Source organism: Pecten maximus, chromosome 11 (genome assembly GCF_902652985.1).
Source record: "Pecten maximus chromosome 11, xPecMax1.1, whole genome shotgun sequence".
Lineage (NCBI taxonomy): Eukaryota > Metazoa > Mollusca > Bivalvia > Pectinida > Pectinidae > Pecten > Pecten maximus.
In genome coordinates this window covers 27578868-27596338 of record NC_047025.1, presented here as the reverse complement: position 1 = coordinate 27596338, position 17471 = coordinate 27578868, and the positions used below count along the sequence as shown (strand labels likewise).

At 36.7% G+C, this 17471-nt stretch overlaps 1 protein-coding gene across 2 annotated transcripts in view; it reads right to left on the bottom strand.

The window, feature by feature from the left end:
* Positions 1 to 13929, bottom strand: part of LOC117337240 (protein CBFA2T1-like) — a 163583-nt gene extending 149654 nt beyond the window's left edge. The window contains exons 1-2 of one of the 2 annotated variants that reach the window (XM_033898117.1): positions 13877 to 13929; positions 12799 to 12866 (exon numbers count right to left, since the gene is read on the bottom strand). The gene's annotated coding sequence lies outside the window, so the exon portion shown is untranslated. Of the gene's footprint in view, positions 1 to 7679; positions 7796 to 12798; positions 12867 to 13876 lie in introns of those variants that run through there. The other variant, XM_033898119.1, reaches the window with a different exon arrangement.
* Between the last annotated feature and the right edge of the window lie 3542 nt (positions 13930 to 17471).

Here is a 17471-nt window from a genome sequence, read left to right as displayed (position 1 = left end):
CCTGTGAATGAAATCAAGGTCATTCAGTTAAACAATCTAGTTAGCCCTTCACCACAGCATGCTATATGGCCAATATTAGGTCTCTATAGTCCTCCAGGTTATTGAGAAAACGTTGCAAATGTAAATTGGTTACAACAGACCACTAAAGAAGGACGACAGAAGACAGACGAAGAAGAACAAAAGGTGATGAAATTAGGTCACTTGAGACTTTGTCTCTTTGGCTGTGGTTGCCTACACAGGACAGTAAGGCTTTAAGTAGTACATCCCTTTGTAACTTACCAAACATGGTATAAAAGTGTGCATGAGAGCAAATCCAAACAACGGATATGTAAAGAAATGACTTGCAAGTTTACACAGGATGGAAAAATAATGTTGCACAGAGTGGACTAGGAAGGATAGTTGTGAGGGACTTGACCAGGGACATATGGGGGTCACTATCACCATATTTATTGTGACAATTATTTCACATCAATACCAATGGTTACAGAACTGCTCCACAACAAAACGTATGCCTCTGGAACAGTCCATCCAAGCAGACAGGGACTTACAACAGCTGTAACAAAGCAAAACTTAAAAAAAGAGGGATCTTGTACAGCGACAGAAAGACAACGTGGTGTGTACAGCTAGGCATGATAAAAGGACTTTGTCTTAATTCTCTCTATAAACACTAACCGATTGGAGAAACCCACTTTTCAGAGGAAGAAAAAAGATGGCACCATACAGGTGACTCAGCCTGTCATCTATTTACACACAAAGCATGGTCAGGGAGCTCAAATGGTTAAAGCATCCATCTAGAGTTTGGAGGTCCTGGGTTCAAGTACCGGTCTGGTCATTGCATTTTTCCTCTCCTGTTACAGAAAAATCTGTTTTGGTCTCTTGTAAATATTTCTTTTTGTTCAAGTTTCATGGTGATGAGTCACCAAATCATCAGCTATCAACAGGAAGAAGGAAGAACGGATACAGTTGGATTTCATTCAAAATTGAGAACAGCAGCTGCTGGGAGCTTACTGGGGAAAGAGAAAGAGGAAAGTAGAGGATAACAGACATACAAGGGGACTTCTCAATTGGCCAAGTGAGTTGGGGAAAAAAACGAGCAGTGTTCGGAAGTCAGCATCAGATTTGAACCAAAAACAGGATATAAATAGTGTCAAGTTAACTTAAAAGTGTTTCATGATTCAAACAATATCACAAGGGTACCTTTCCAGAGCTGTTTTGAAAAAAATAACAAGAAGTATTTCAATTTAGTGTTATACTATATTTTCAATTGTGGTAAAGCAAGGGAAAAACCCCAAAATACATAACTGACAACTAAATGGATGACGGAAGAAATTATATGTATTGTGTAGCAATATAAAGACAATTTCAGTGTGAAGAATGACTATCATGAGATGAACCAAGTTTGGTAAATTTTTATTGGTTAATTACATTAAGTTATAAATGTGGTAGCTTGTATTGTTGCTACAGCAACCGAAGCCATTTCGGCTTAGGACACACGGGGGAAATCGTGTATAAGGCAATAAGCTAAGAATTGAATGCCTTAAGTTTGTTTGCTTGTTTATTTGATTGGTTTATTGCTCAGTGAACAGCCAGGGTCATTTTGAGGCGGGGTATCCTTGTAGTAGTTGGTGACTACCTCACTGAACATCATATGGGAGATGTGTTGCATGCCAACCTTTGCAATTAGGGCAAAATGCCCCGCCAAAGGACACAACCATAACAGTAAAGACAGACCCATTTCTGAGCTAGCTTCCTTGGAAACAAACCAACACGGTCAGAGAGCATTGAACCACACACCTTGTGAATTTCACCTGAGGTTACATGGCCAACACTAACCGACGGAGCAATCATGGCCCCTCTTTCTGCCAGGGAGCAAAGGGTTAATACCCTCACAAACGTGTTTGACTGAGAGATTTAAAAAGATCAGCCTAATAAAATACAAAAGCATTCTAACATTTTATATAAGGAGCTGGAGATCCAATGTCTGTGAAGGTAGTTTCACTGCAATTCTGTGATGCCCAGTAGACAGATTCCACAAGGAAGACAAGAGTTTGGTCGTAAAGTTGAGTCATCAGAAGTTCTGAAGATGACATGCCTTAGTGTTGAAACTAGTCAATATTTGGATTAAAGCCGAGAAAACTTCTAACTAATACAGGTATTGGGAGACCCAATGTCTATGAAGGTAGTTTTGATGTGGTTCTGTGATGCCCAGTTGACAGATTCCGAACTTTGGTTTCAGGAACTAACAATTATATACATGTAATTTACTAATTAACCATTATTCTACTTGTATTATATCTTAAATTCTATTTATACTACTATATCTATGAACTCTGTGACACTGTATACGTATAGATCATATTTTCTAAAACATAAGTGTAAATAAATGCTATTAGCTATTCTGTGCATGTAGGGTAGCATAATTTACTTTGTATTAACACATTCGGAACATTTAGATAATTTTTCCTGCTACCAGTCCTTACTTTATTATTGATGACATCATTTGATTATTGTCTTTGTATAACGTCATTAATAGTAAGTTGTTATTGTCACTAGGTTAGCTAGGCACCGCATGTTATTCTTCATATCTGAATGTTTGTATTTTAAATTTGTTCTGATGATGACATGCCTCAGTGTCGAAACTAGTCAAGATTCTGATTAAAGCCCAATAATCCAGCACAACATTGTAATGGTCATATTTTACTTTAGAATACTGACATTTTGTTCATTTTCTTTATAAAAAATTGCATTTAATGGAACATTTTACTAAACTTATCAATCCCATGATGAAGCCTAATTGTTTCTTCAATTCGGCTGAAAAGTCAAGAAGTTTTTACTTGTGTAACTGACCTTTAAGATCTATTTTACTTTAAACCATATAACACCTGTGATTTGTTATTACTCTTGTATATTTAGAGTTATTTCCTTTTTATATTTAATGTTTTATAACAAGGGTACCTTGGGGCAGAACATTATATGCCCAGCAGATGCCAAAGTGAAATGATTTCTAGTATCAAAATGCACAAAATACTACTTAAGTAACCAAAGATATATGTCACGATAAGAAATCCTACCAATAATATGTATAAATGTCAAAGAGATCAGTTTAAAACAAATTGAGAAGATCTCTAGACAACCTCACTAAAGTACAACAATCTGGTTGTAAATGACTAGAGGTTTACTTATATATATATAGGTTAACTAATGCTAATAACTAATCTACACATCATACATTACAAATTTCTTAATTTCTTGGTTGGAAGAACAGTGTGACATATACAGTAAAACCCCATTACACTGCCACCTGTTATACCACCTAATTAAGCATTGAAGTGTTTTTGTATGGTATTTATGATCTATTTGAATGCCAGAGCTTTGCAAGCAAACAACATAATGTGTGTAAGCACATTATAATTCTCAAAATTTCTGTCAATTTCACATTTTTTGACCCCACCCATTAGACCCTTGGGGTCAGTTGGGGTCAACATTTGCATACCATCAAACTGCCTTCCAAAACTGCTAATTCTATTAGAACTTATTCCAAAAAATCCAACAAAAGATAGTCAAAAATGTGATTTCCTCATATATGAACTATAGTAAAGTTTACCTCCTTCCCAGGGGCAAACACAAGACCCCAGGGTCATGAAATTCATAATTTTGTTAGATCACCTTCAGACCCTTCCATTTAGGAAGAGTATATGATTCTACCTTATTTGGATCTTGAGAAGATGTTTTTTAAAACTTCAGCTAATTTGACCCCGTCCATCAGCTCCTGAGGGTCAGTCAGGGTCAACATGTGCATTCCATCAAACTGCATCCCATTTTGATAATGTTAACCAAGTTAGAATGAATTTCAACAGAAATGAAACAAATGATAATTTCTCTATATAAACTATATTAAAGTTTACCCCCTCCCAAGGGGGAAATGTAGACCCCCAGGTCATGATATTCACCATTTTGGTAAAAGACCTTCAGACTTTTCTATCATTGGAGAGTATTTGATTCAATTTGACCCTTTTTTGCCCTGCCTCTCAGGCCCCTGGGTGTGCAGACCATATAATTCACAATTTTAGTTGACGTTTCGGCTATAGATTAAAAAAGATTCCTGCCATTTTTTTTTTATAAATTTGGTTCAGCAGTTTTGGAAAAGAAGTCACAAATGTAAATTGTTTACGGGCAGACAAAAAGGTGATTAGATTAAAGGTCACTTGTAACAACAGCTAGTCGGTCGGTTGTACAGCAAGACCTGTTTCTTTCAACTCACATTTGATCTGTACGTATAACTATGAACTTAATTGGCATTTGTACACTACAGTGACCGAGTATAAAATGAAATATAACTTTTATTCTGCACAAGTCTGGATCGAATGATGCATGCCCTGATGTTTATATTGACACAAGACTTATAGACAAAGTCTGCTACCATTATATTTGCACAAAACAGACAATGAAATGCAGAAGTATTCCTCAAAAATGTGGAGACATGGATTATCCTATACACCAAGGGAAGTAACTCTTACAAACAGCATCTTGCTTTAATACTATATACTTGGTGTACTACTGTCATTTTGTAATTCCTTTTTAGTTCCTATATATTTCCTTGAATGGGATGTAATTAAGCTGATACATATTTCAACATTTCTCAAAACAATTTTAAACTACACTTGGCGATATATATATTTTTGATGCAAGAACATACAAATATATCTGAAGTAATCCCAATACACATTGTCTGGAATAGTCTCCTAATTTTTTTTTGCAATAATCAGTTGCAAGTGTACCCATTAGAGAATAATACATGATCCCTTCTAGATGGTAGGCCAGGATGATTGCAGAAGGAAACAGTGCACTTTTAAGCTACAAAACCAGTTAGTGATACATAAACAAGAGGCCAAGGGTCTAACGGTCATCTGACTCTAAATTAAAACCCTTATATTATTGTAGTATGCATTCTCTGTAGCAAGTATATAGTGGCACTGTTGGCCATGGTGGCCATCTTGGATTTCTGACCGACCCAATAAATAATAACACTTGGTCTGGACAATCTAAGGATAATTTCTGGTAAGTTAGAGCTGAATCCCACCGGTGGAATTTTAGAAGAAGTTTGAAATAGGTGTTGTTCAGGAAAACCATGATTGCGCAATCATGTTACAAAATGGCCGCCATTGCTGCCATGCCAAAGTTTTTACGAGGCCGAAAAAATAACAACACTTTGTTGGCCCTCCTTCCTTAACATCCTCACCAATTTCGAGCTCAATGGCACCAGTGGAACTGGAGAAGAAGTTTAAAATGTGTTTTTTAAGATGGCGGATATGGCGGCCATCTTGCATTTCAGACCAATCTAAAAAATAACAACACTTGGTAGGAATCATCTCGGGAATATTTCAGGCAAGTTTCAGCCCAACAGCACTGGTGGAACTTGAGAAGAAGTTAAAAATGTGTTTTTCAAGATGGTGGTTATGGTGGCCATCTTGGATTTCGGACCGACCCGAAAAATAACAACACTTGGTCAGGATCAAATCAGGATTATTTCAGGCAATTTTCATCTCAATAGCACTGGTGGAACTTGAGAAGAAATTTAAAATGTGTTTTTCAAGATGGCGGCTATGGCGGCCATCTTGGATGTTGGACCGACCCGAAAAATAACAACACTTGGTCGGAATCATCTCAGGATCATTTCAGGCAAGTTTCAGCTCAATAGCATTGGTGGAACTTGAGAAGAAGTTTAAAATGTGTTTTTCAAGATGGCGCCTATGGCGGCCATCTTGGATTTCGGACCGATCCGAAAAATAACAACACTTGGTCGGGATCATATCAGAATCATTACAGGCAAGTTTCAGCTCAATAGCATTGGTGGAACTTGAGAAGAAGTTTAAAATGTGTTTTTCAAGATGGCGGCTATGGCGGCCATCTTGGATTTCGGACCGACCCGAAAAATAACAACACTTGGTCAGGATCATCTCAGGAACATTTCTGACAAGTATCAGCCCAACAGCACTGGTGGAACTTGAGAAGAAGTTTAAAATGTGTTTTCAAAATGGCGGCTATGGCTGCCATCTTGGATTTCGGACCGACCCAAAAAATAACAACACTTGGTCGGGATCATATCAGGATCATTTCAGGCAAGTTTCAGCTCAATACCACTGGTTGAACTTGAGAAGAAGTTTAAAATGTGTTTTTCAAGATGGCGGCCATGGTGGCCATCTTGGATTTCGGACCGACCCGAAAATAACAACACTTGGTCGGGATCATCTCAGGATCATTTCTGGCAAGTTTCAGCCCAACAGCACTGGTGGAACTTGAGAAGAAGTTTAAAATGTGTTTTCAAGATGGCGGCTATGGCGGCCATCTTGGATTTCGGACCGACCCGAAAAATAACAACACTTGGTCAGGATCATCTCAGGATCATTTCTGGCAAGTTTCAGCCCAACAGCACTGGTGGAACTTGAGAGGAAGTTTAAAATGTGTTTTCAAAATGGCCGCTATTGCGGCCATCTTGGATTTCGGACCGACCCGAAAAATAACAACACTTGGTCAGGATCATCTCAGGAACATTTCTGACAAGTATCAGCCCAACAGCACTGGTGGAACTTGAGAAGAAGTTTAAAATGTGTTTTCAAAATGGCGGCTATGGCTGCCATCTTGGATTTCGGACCGACCCAAAAAATAACAACACTTGGTCGGGATCATATCAGGATCATTTCAGGCAAGTTTCAGCTCAATACCACTGGTTGAACTTGAGAAGAAGTTTAAAATGTGTTTTTCAAGATGGCGGCCATGGTGGCCATCTTGGATTTCGGACCGACCCGAAAAATAACAACACTTGGTCGGGATCATCTCAGGATCATTTCTGGCAAGTTTCAGCCCAACAGCACTGGTGGAACTTGAGAGGAAGTTTAAAATGTGTTTTCAAAATGGCCGCTATTGCGGCCATCTTGGATTTCGGACTGACCCGAAAAATAACAACACTTGGTCAGGACCATATCAGGATCATTTCAGGCAAGTTTCAGCTTAATCCCACTGGTGGAACTTGAGAAGAAGATTGAAATGTGAAAAGTTTACGCACGGCGGACGACGACGGACGAAGCATGATGACTATAGGTCATCCTGACCCTTCGGGTCAGATGACCTAATAAGAATTATCTGACCGACACAAATTAAGTACAAAATCAAGTCTAACTCAGTAATAGTTAAAAATATATATCTTTTCATCAAAAAAGTATAAATGTAGAGATCTTGCATGTATTTATGAGTACATGAACTATTGTGAAGCCGGACACCTATGCCAAGTTGCTTTTAAGAATTTTTAAAATTCTGTGAGATCCAGAGGAGCTACATATGAGGCTTTTGGCCAATCTACACTACCCCACCCCAATCCCTCACATCCCACCCTCTCCCCCACCACCACCCCTTCCTGTTTTAAACCTAGAGAATTAGTGTACCTGTAGTATCACCTTATGCATACATATACATGTCAAAGCTTTTAAAGTCAGAATCATCAAGTCAAAATTGAAACCCCTCTAGCAAAACCTCTGAAATTTTAGCAAACTAAATTTTATCTCTGTATCAGAGAAGGCTAATGGAGTGATCGTTATAGTCCTTGTTTTCAATTCAATAACATATACATATTTATAATTCTATAACATATACATATTTATACTAAGAAATGAGATGACTCTTACCTTAAACTTTCAGCAAATAATTGTTTCACCTGTGGGATTCCTAAATGAAACTCAAACTTGTTTGATTTCCAGCGTTTTTGCTAAAATAATTTCCAACTGCTTTGTAACTCCAGAGGAACTGTCATGGGGCTAAGACGATCAGAAAAACAGGAACTAGATTATCCCTTAATCAGCACGATAAACATGCCCTGTATCCCTGCAGAAGACCCGGGGACATTGCTAATCCGCCGGAATATGTGACCGCATTGATACAGAGAATTAAACATGTAGGTAATGTACAGTTAATATAGACAACGCTACTCAATGAATCACGCTCCCTAAATCAACAAGACAGGACGACTAATCATGTAATAGCTTGATCAAGGAGGCGATATAATGAGATTGTATTGTGCCTAGTTCAAGCTGTACAAATCTGGAGAAGCTTTACGGGAATAGCATTGTAATGCTCTCAATACGCCGCCCAACTCAATTACCGACTATCAAAATAACAGAAAGTCCTCTGGATTATTTGAGTAAACATAGCCATTCAGATTTATCCAATAATACCTGTTCTTTTCATTCCCCCAGGGGGGGATTGGTATTTAAACCTTTATTTCATTCCTGCTACCTGCCATATCTCAAGTGATGGTATAACATGGAGCAGTGACCTCCTTTGCCCTCCCCCTCCCCTCTGTAAATGAACATGGTAGGTGTGAAATGTTCAGAATTTAGAGGATACAAACAAAGTTAAACCTGTTTTAACCTTTAAGTAAACAATGCCATTTTTACCTTGAAACTAGATACCTTTTTGGATTTTTTGTATAATATATCAGTTATCAAGAAATATATTAAGTTGTAAAAATAGATTTCCATTCATTACCAAAATAAAAGATAAATAGCTTAAGCTTGTGTCAAATGATGTACATGTTAATAATTAAAAACTTCTGTATAAAAGATTTTCTAATCCAAAAAGACATTGTACATGTTTTTACTTATTCAAACTCACATTTATGTGAAGAAAGAAAAGTTACAGTTAAGTGAAATAAGAAATTTATGTTCCAGTTCCTCTAATTGCAAAATACAATACAGTGTATGACCATAAACACATCATTTTATACTTTTAATCAAATCCTAATATATTTAATGAAATACAGCAACAACAAACTTTTCTGAATATTGTTTATATGTTTTCCTGTGAAATTTATCCAAATACATCTTCCTAAATTAATTGTCAAATCTATTTCTAATTTGTTTGCATATCATTTAATAATTGTTATTATAACATATATATAATTAAATTATTAAGATACCGGTAATAAAGATGACTGATCTTGCATGAGCAGAAGTATATTAATTCTTATGCTGAATTTATTTCAATAGATTTTCTACCAGTATGTCCAGTACTTAATGTGACATCAATGATTGAGGGGTGGGGATATGTTATATACCTGTACATTAATGATTGAGGGGTGACGGTATGGTTATATACCTGTACATTAATGATTGAGGGGTGGGGATATGGTTATATACCTGTACATTAATGATTGGGAGGTGACGGTATGGTTATATACCTGTACATTAATGATTGAGGGGTGGGGATATGGTTATATACCTGTACATTAATGATTGAGAGGTGGGGATATGGTTATATACCTGTACATTAATGATCGAGAGGTGGGGATATGGTTATTTACCTGTACATTAATGATTGAGAGGTGACGGTATGGTTATATACCTGTACATTAATGATTGAGAGGTGGGGATATGGTTATATACCTGTACATTAATGATTGAGAGGTGACGGTATGGTTATATACCTGTACATTAATGATTGAGAGGTGACGTTATGGTTATATACCTGTACATTAATGATTGAGGGGTGGGGATATGGTTATATACCTGTACATTAATGATTGAGAGGTGGGACGTTATGGTTATATACCTGTACATTAATGATTGAGGGGTGGGGATATGTTAAATACCTGTACATTAATGATTGAGAGGTGGGGATATGGTTATATACCTGTACATTAATGATTGAGAGGGTGACGGTATGGTTATATACCTGTACATTAATGATTGAGAGGTGGGGATATGGTTATATACCTGTACATTAATGATTGAGGGGTGGGGATATGGTTATATACCTGTACATTAATGATTGAGGGGTGGGGATATGGTTATATACCTGTACATTAATGATTGAGGGGTGACGTTATGGTTATATACCTGTACATTAATGATTGAGGGGTGACGGTATGGTTATATACCTGTACATTAATGATTGAGAGGTGGGGATATGGTTATATACCTGTACATTAATGATTGAGGGGTGACGGTATAGTTATATACCTGTACATTAATGATTGAGAGGTGGGGATATGGTTATATACCTGTACATTAATGATTGAGGGGTGACGGTATAGTTATATACCTGTACATTAATGATTGAGAGGTGGGGATATGGTTATATACCTGTACATTAATGATTGAGGGGTGACGGTATGGTTATATACCTGTACATTAATGATTGAGAGGTGGGGATATGGTTATATACCTGTACATTAATGATTGAGAGGTGACGTTATGGTTATATACCTGTACATTAATGATTGAGGGGTGACGGTATGGTTATATACCTGTACATCAATGATTGAGAGGTGGGGATATGGTTATATACCTGTACATTAATGATTGAGGGGTGACGGTATGGTTATGTACCTGTACATTAATGATTGAGAGGTGGGGATATGGTTATATACCTGTACATTAATGATTGAGGGGTGGGGATATGGTTATATACCTGTACATTAATGATTGAGGGGTGGGGATATGGTTATATACCTGTACATTAATGATTGAGGGGTGGGGATATGGTTATATACCTGTACATTAATGATTGAGGGGTGGGGATATGGTTATATACCTGTACATTAATGATTGAGAGGTGGGGATATGGTTATATACCTGTACATTAATGATTGAGGGGTGACGGTATGGTTATGTACCTGTACATTAATGATTGAGGGGTGGGGATATGGTTATATACCTGTACATTAATGATTGGGAGGTGGGGATATGGTTATATACCTGTACATTAATGATTGAGAGGTGGGGATATGGTTATATACCTGAACATTAATGATTGGGAGGTGGGGATATGTTACATACCTGTACATTAATGATTGAGAGGTGACGGTATGGTTATATACCTGTACATTAATGATTGAGAGGTGGGGATATGGTTATATACCTGTACATTAATGATTGAGAGGTGGGGATATGGTTATATACCTGTACATTAATGATTGAGAGGTGGGGATATGGTTATATACCTGTACATTAATGATTGAGGGGTGACGGTATGGTTATGTACCTGTACATTAATGATTGAGGGGTGGGGATATGGTTATATACCTGTACATTAATGATTGAGAGGTGGGGATATGGTTATATACCTGTACATTAATGATTGAGGGGTGGGGATATGGTTATATACCTGTACATTAATGATTGAGAGGTGACGGTATGGTTATATACCTGTACATTAATGATTGAGAGGTGACGGTATGGTTATATACCTGTACATTAATGATTGAGAGGTGGGGATATGATTATATGGCGATTATATACCTGTATGGCTATACTGGACAACTCAATCATCCAACAGACAGAACCCAGGTGAGATGAGTCTGTCAACATTCTATACAACTTCCTTAACTCCACAACACATTAAAGGCCACCTGTCTATCAAAACAGGTTCTACTCCAATCTTATTAAGAAAACAAGATTAGTGGTTTCCTTGTTTGTCCTAGCCACCTGGTCATCACGCCTCTATACTAGCTGTACATATATCAGTTTAGATATTTTAAGTGATTAATATATACTCAAGTAATCTTGGGATTCCTAAATCCAATTTTGTGGGCAGGGCCTCGGGCTACTACTTGCTCATAAATGGACAGTTGGTGTCTCTTCAATATAAAATTACATTTGTTGGCCTTGAATTAAACTCTTAAAAAATGGACTGTACTGGAGGACAGTTCTAAAATAGATCTTTAAAATGGTCTCTCAGTGAAAGCTCCTTTTTTCCCACATGAACATTGTATCATTTTTCACTTAAAATAGTATTTTGAAAGCAGACTTGCCAACTGTCCCTTATTCGGGACTCTTATTTATTTTTTCTTAGTGATAATTTAAAACTAAATTTATTTTAATTGTCAAGTGAGGTCATAATTGATTAAAAAAAATACAGATAGGCATTTTGTGATAGGATACTTTGAATCAAGACAACTCAATGTTTAATTATTTTGAACTGGAAACATTTAGTCACATTACAAAGAAAAGCCTGCAACAATACTAATTCCCATCAAAACCTGTGTCATATACATGTATACTGATACACAGGATTACATTGATCTAAAATGGTACCGAGTATTATAATCTGTGAGTTTTCAATTAGAAATTTTATCACAACCCACTTCTGGATTAGAGTGTCAGAGTATATAAGGTGTCTTAACCATACTTTATTGTATTATTATAAATGAAATTCAACTGCCAAAATAATGGAATATATTTTTGTTGCCACCAAGCCATAATTAGAAGGTAGACAACTCTTACAACTTGCAAACTTTCAGTTCATTAATAAAAACATGAATATTCCATGCACAAACTTTTATCCTGACTGAATTCTGCTGTCAAAACCTTGACTATACCTAATATTAAAGCTGAACCGATATTTAAAGTGAGACATATCCATACAAAACAATACAATACAATACAATACAGTCAGAGTCAGAAGGAAATTTGAACATCCATGAATGAGATCCACAGCTGATGGACATTTTCCTTAATTGTGGGTAATTAACATTAAAGTACTATCATTCCTGGTGAGATTATTTTAATTGCCATACAATATGCTCAAATCATAAATGTATTCACATGTCATATGATAACACTGTTGTGATCCCAAAAATCGGACCAATGGCATAAACTCTTCCCTTCTAAATGGTATATATATATATATAGCTTGGCATCCATCCATCTTTCACCCCCCCCCCCCCCCCCCCCCCCAAATTAAAAATTAAAAAAAAACATAAAAAAATAAAAAATGTGTTTTTGATGCACACAAAATGCCACCTACCTTGGCTTTACTTTCAGTCAACCATCTTGATGAGATTTGACCCCGACCTCGAAATCTATTTGTAGTACCTATTATGAAAGCAAAGTTCATCATTACAGATTGCTTTAATTTCAAACAAAATAAAAAAACAACATAACTACAAAAGGAAAAAGAAATTTGTCATTATATTTATTATTACAGGGACACATACCTATGATTCAAACCCAGGCACTTCAGGGAAAGAAAAAAAACCAGGTCCAATGGCCCGGGGCCTGTAGATTTGGTCTGTGGGCAAGTAAATATTGCCGACTACTTGCCCGATTGGCAAGTGTAAATTTTTTCAATTTTTGTACCTTTCCCCTAGAGTAATTGAAGATACTACTAGTTCAGTTTAATTGGACCACTATGTTTCACCTTTGGGCAAGTTCTTTTGAATCCTAATTCACCCGAAGGGCCAGTTATGCTGAAATTTGTCTTCCTGCCCTGCACTTAAGTATAACTGACGTCACTACATTTAAAGTAATTTTTTTTTTTTTTTTTTTTTTAAATGAATATACATCATTAATTACGGTTTGCACGTATGATTTAAAGTGTAATCTATTAATCATAGTAATTTAATATATGAGTATGTGAAATATATATGTCTAGAAAGTGATATTCGAATGCACCTTAAATGTAATGTCTGTTTATAGTGACATATTATCGTAGACTATGTACATAGTACCACTAATCGACTATAATGCACAAGTCTATTGTTAATTCCACTTGTAAAAAATTATGCACATTTAATTATTCCTACATGCATGTCATTCAAATGTATTTGTATATACACTTATGTATGTATTCTGTTTATAAAATCTTCATTTTGGAGGAAATAAAGAGAATAATAATGCTTCTAAACCGCATTGCAATATTTTGGGACGATTAAATTTTGGGCAGCCCAATTTGCAAGATAGCATTCAATTTGAAATGTCGGACGCCTACTGAACAATCCCCTAAGAACCAAAAATTCGGAGGCGGCAACTTTAAGGATAGATTCTCTTCTCTGCCTTCTACAGGCTAATACAAAATATGTTGGCCTGCCCCCCATCGTCATTACCTTTCTCTGCTGCTAGACCCATGTGAGACCTACCGCTCGTGCCTGCGGGCTTGCACGTTGTCGTTCGTTCTAATTTTAGAACGGAAATCCGGACCCAGACCATATACCGCATCCGGACCCAGACCATATACCGCATGTGATAAATATCATCCATTTTAAAGATTATTATCATTATTTTCATAGATATGTGACAAACCTTCAGGTAAAGTTGGAAAGGCCTATTTTATCATGAGAAAAAGAATAGTGTGTGCAAATTATTTGAAATTAAAAAAGGATTTTACGATGGCCGACAAGAGCCTGGCAAAATGAAATGAAAAAACTGTAACACTTTTTTCAATGGTACAGTTTTTTCATATCTTTTTGTACCATAGAAAAGTGTACCATGGTACAAAAAGATGTGAAAATTCAAATCATTTTGTACTATATGTGTTACAGAAAGATTATAAACTACTTAGGAAAAAACACAGCTTACATTCACATGTTTATGTACCAATAGCCGGTATCAGCCGGCAAAATGATGTGAAAGGTTTTGTACCGCGTTACACTTTTTTCATTTCTTTTTGTACCATTTTTGGTACAAAAAGATATGAAAAAAGTGTACCAAGAAAAAAACGTTACAGTTTTTTCATATCTTTTTGTACCATTCGTGGTACAAAAAGATGTGAAAAAACTGTACCATCAGAACATCGGAATGTCGTCATCCAACACCATGACCAGGGCTGACCCCGAATAGCAAAGGTTTGATAACACCGTCACAACAAGCCGAAAAGTGTATAAATCACTTCTGAGGACACAAATCGAGTCGAAACTATAGTGTATTGGGGTGTACCTTGGGGCTAAGAATTATAAAATTAAACTTGTATAATGTCGTCATTTCCATTTTAGAGATAAACAATTGAACGATTGAAAAAAACATTACAGCATTTCTCTAATGGTCTTACAATATATATATATTCCTCGATGTCTTCAGTAAAACCAACTATATTTTACGAGTGGGGCTAATATTTCGATATTTGTGCATTCGTGAAAAATATCAAAATATTAGTTACATGAGTGAAATACATAATATTGGTATTATTGAAGATGCTGTTAGATATGCTGTTTATTACATTTTCCTAGCAAAATATACCGGATCTCCTTTTAACTTTTTCCATTGTCGTATGCAGGGTTTTGATTAAATATCACTTTTATAGAATGATTAATTTTCGATATTTCACTGCTAAAAGCGTAATAACGTAACCCATCGGTGTCTATAGTTTATTTTACTCGAGAAGTTTTTATTACGTAATAAAATTGCTGGTCCCATTTCCCTAAAACGGACCCCATCGGTGTCTATATAGTTTCTTTTACTCGAGAAGTTGAGGCAGATTGGATACATTGACAATGTAAGTACAAATAATTCCTCACTGGAAAAAAAATATTAAAGACGTTATTTTTAAAATGAAAAGTCATTTAAAAGTTAAAATAGACAATTGACTATTTTGCAGGCCCCACATCAATATAAATGACGATTGGATCATTTAGTAGCCAGACATTCCGGGATACTAATTGGCAGGGTATGCGATGACAGCTTTATCTGGGAGTCATTTGTCAAACTCAGTAACCCTTATGTCTGGCCGTTTCATATGTTTCTGTACCATGGCTGTTTTCGGCCGCTTTTTGGTACAAAAAGATACAAAAGCGACTGACTCATTTCAACTCCGCTTTCACATCTTTCTGTACCATACAATGGTACAAAAAGATTTGAAAAAAATGTACCATGAAAAAAATTGTTACAGTTTTTTCATTTCATTTTGCCAGGCTCTTGTCGGCCATCGTAGGATTTTGATGACGTGAACAAATACACGTGCCTTAATGGGTAACTTTGTTGTTTTTTTAACAAATGTTACACTTTTCTAGTAACCTAAATAGCGTTTAATAGTCGTGTATATCCATGCAGCATTAAAACACACAACAAGTGGCTAGTCGATCTCACGACCTACAGCACCAAATCACCAAGCCAGATATATTCGCGAGAACTAACGCGTACACACAATATATGTAATACAAGATACATCTTCTAAATATATTCTTGTCCTCACAGCCCAAGACCGAACGCGAACGAAATTGAATCCATTGAATTTCGAGAGTTTTTAAATTATTCTCAAAAAGGATTAACAAAACTGTTTCGTCTATAGACTGTTATTGTAAAGAAGTGTGATATGAAGAGTTTTAAAAAGTAAATTTAGTCCACATATATAACACGAAGGAAATTCTAGATCTCACCAGTGTTTGGGCTTAGTGGTAGGGCGTTCGCTTACAGAGCGAGATGATGCATTCTCATAATTATACTGGTGTCATCACAGATATACTGGTGTCATCACAGATATACTGGTGTCATCGTATGTAAACTGGTGTCATCAGATATACTGGTGTCATCACATGTACACTGGTGTCATCACATGTAAACCGGTGTCATCACAGGCATACTGGTGTCATCGCAGGTATAGTGGAGTCATCACATCTAAACCGGTGTCATCACAGGTATACTGGTGTCATCACATGTATACTGGTGTCATCGTATGTACACTGGTGTCATCGTATGTAAACTGGTGTCATCAGATATACTGTGTCATCGTATGTATACTGGTGTCATCAGATATACTGGTGTCATCGTATGGAAACTGGAGTCATCACATCTAAACCGGTGTCATCACAGGCATACTGGTGTCATCGCAGGTATAGTGGAGTCATCACATCTAAACCGGTGTCATCACAGGTATACTGGTGTCATCACATGTATACTGGTGTCATCACATGTACACTGGTGTCATCACAGATATACTGGTGTCATCACATGTACACTGGTGTCATCACATGTACACTGGTGTCATCACAGGTATAGTGGAGTCATCACAGGTATAGTGAAGTCATCACATCTAAACCGGTGCCATCACATGTACACTGGTGTCATCACATGTATACTGGTGTCATCACAGATATACTGGTGTCATCACAGATTTAAGCAACGAACAGCGGTTTTAATGTTGTTATTGTCGATATGGCAGCAAGATGTATGGTGGGCAAATGGCATGGGGACCTGTTAGGGTTGCCATGCTACATTTGCCCACCATACATCTTGCTGCCATATCGACAATAACAACATTAAAACCACTGTTTAATACATATATTTACATTGTCTTACAATTTCCGTCAACTTGGAAAAAAAACTGAAACAACAAAAATAAATCCCGCCTTTTTTAATGTCACATGACCCACTGGGTGTTATAGCCTGAGGCACTGGGTGTTAGAGGCGTATGGTGGCAACTGCCTCTTAGCATTGTGTCAATGGGGAAATGCGGAGCAAATGTAAATATGTACTGGTGTCATCACAGGTATAGTGGAGTCATCACATCTAAACCGGTGTCATCACAGGTATACTGGTGTCATCACATGTACACTGGTGTCATCACATGTACACTTGTGTCATCATAGGTATACTGGTGTCATCACAGATATACTGGTGTCATCACATGTATACTGGTGTCATCACAGGTATACTGGTGTCATCACATGTACACTGGTGTCATCACATGTACACTGGTGTCATCATAGG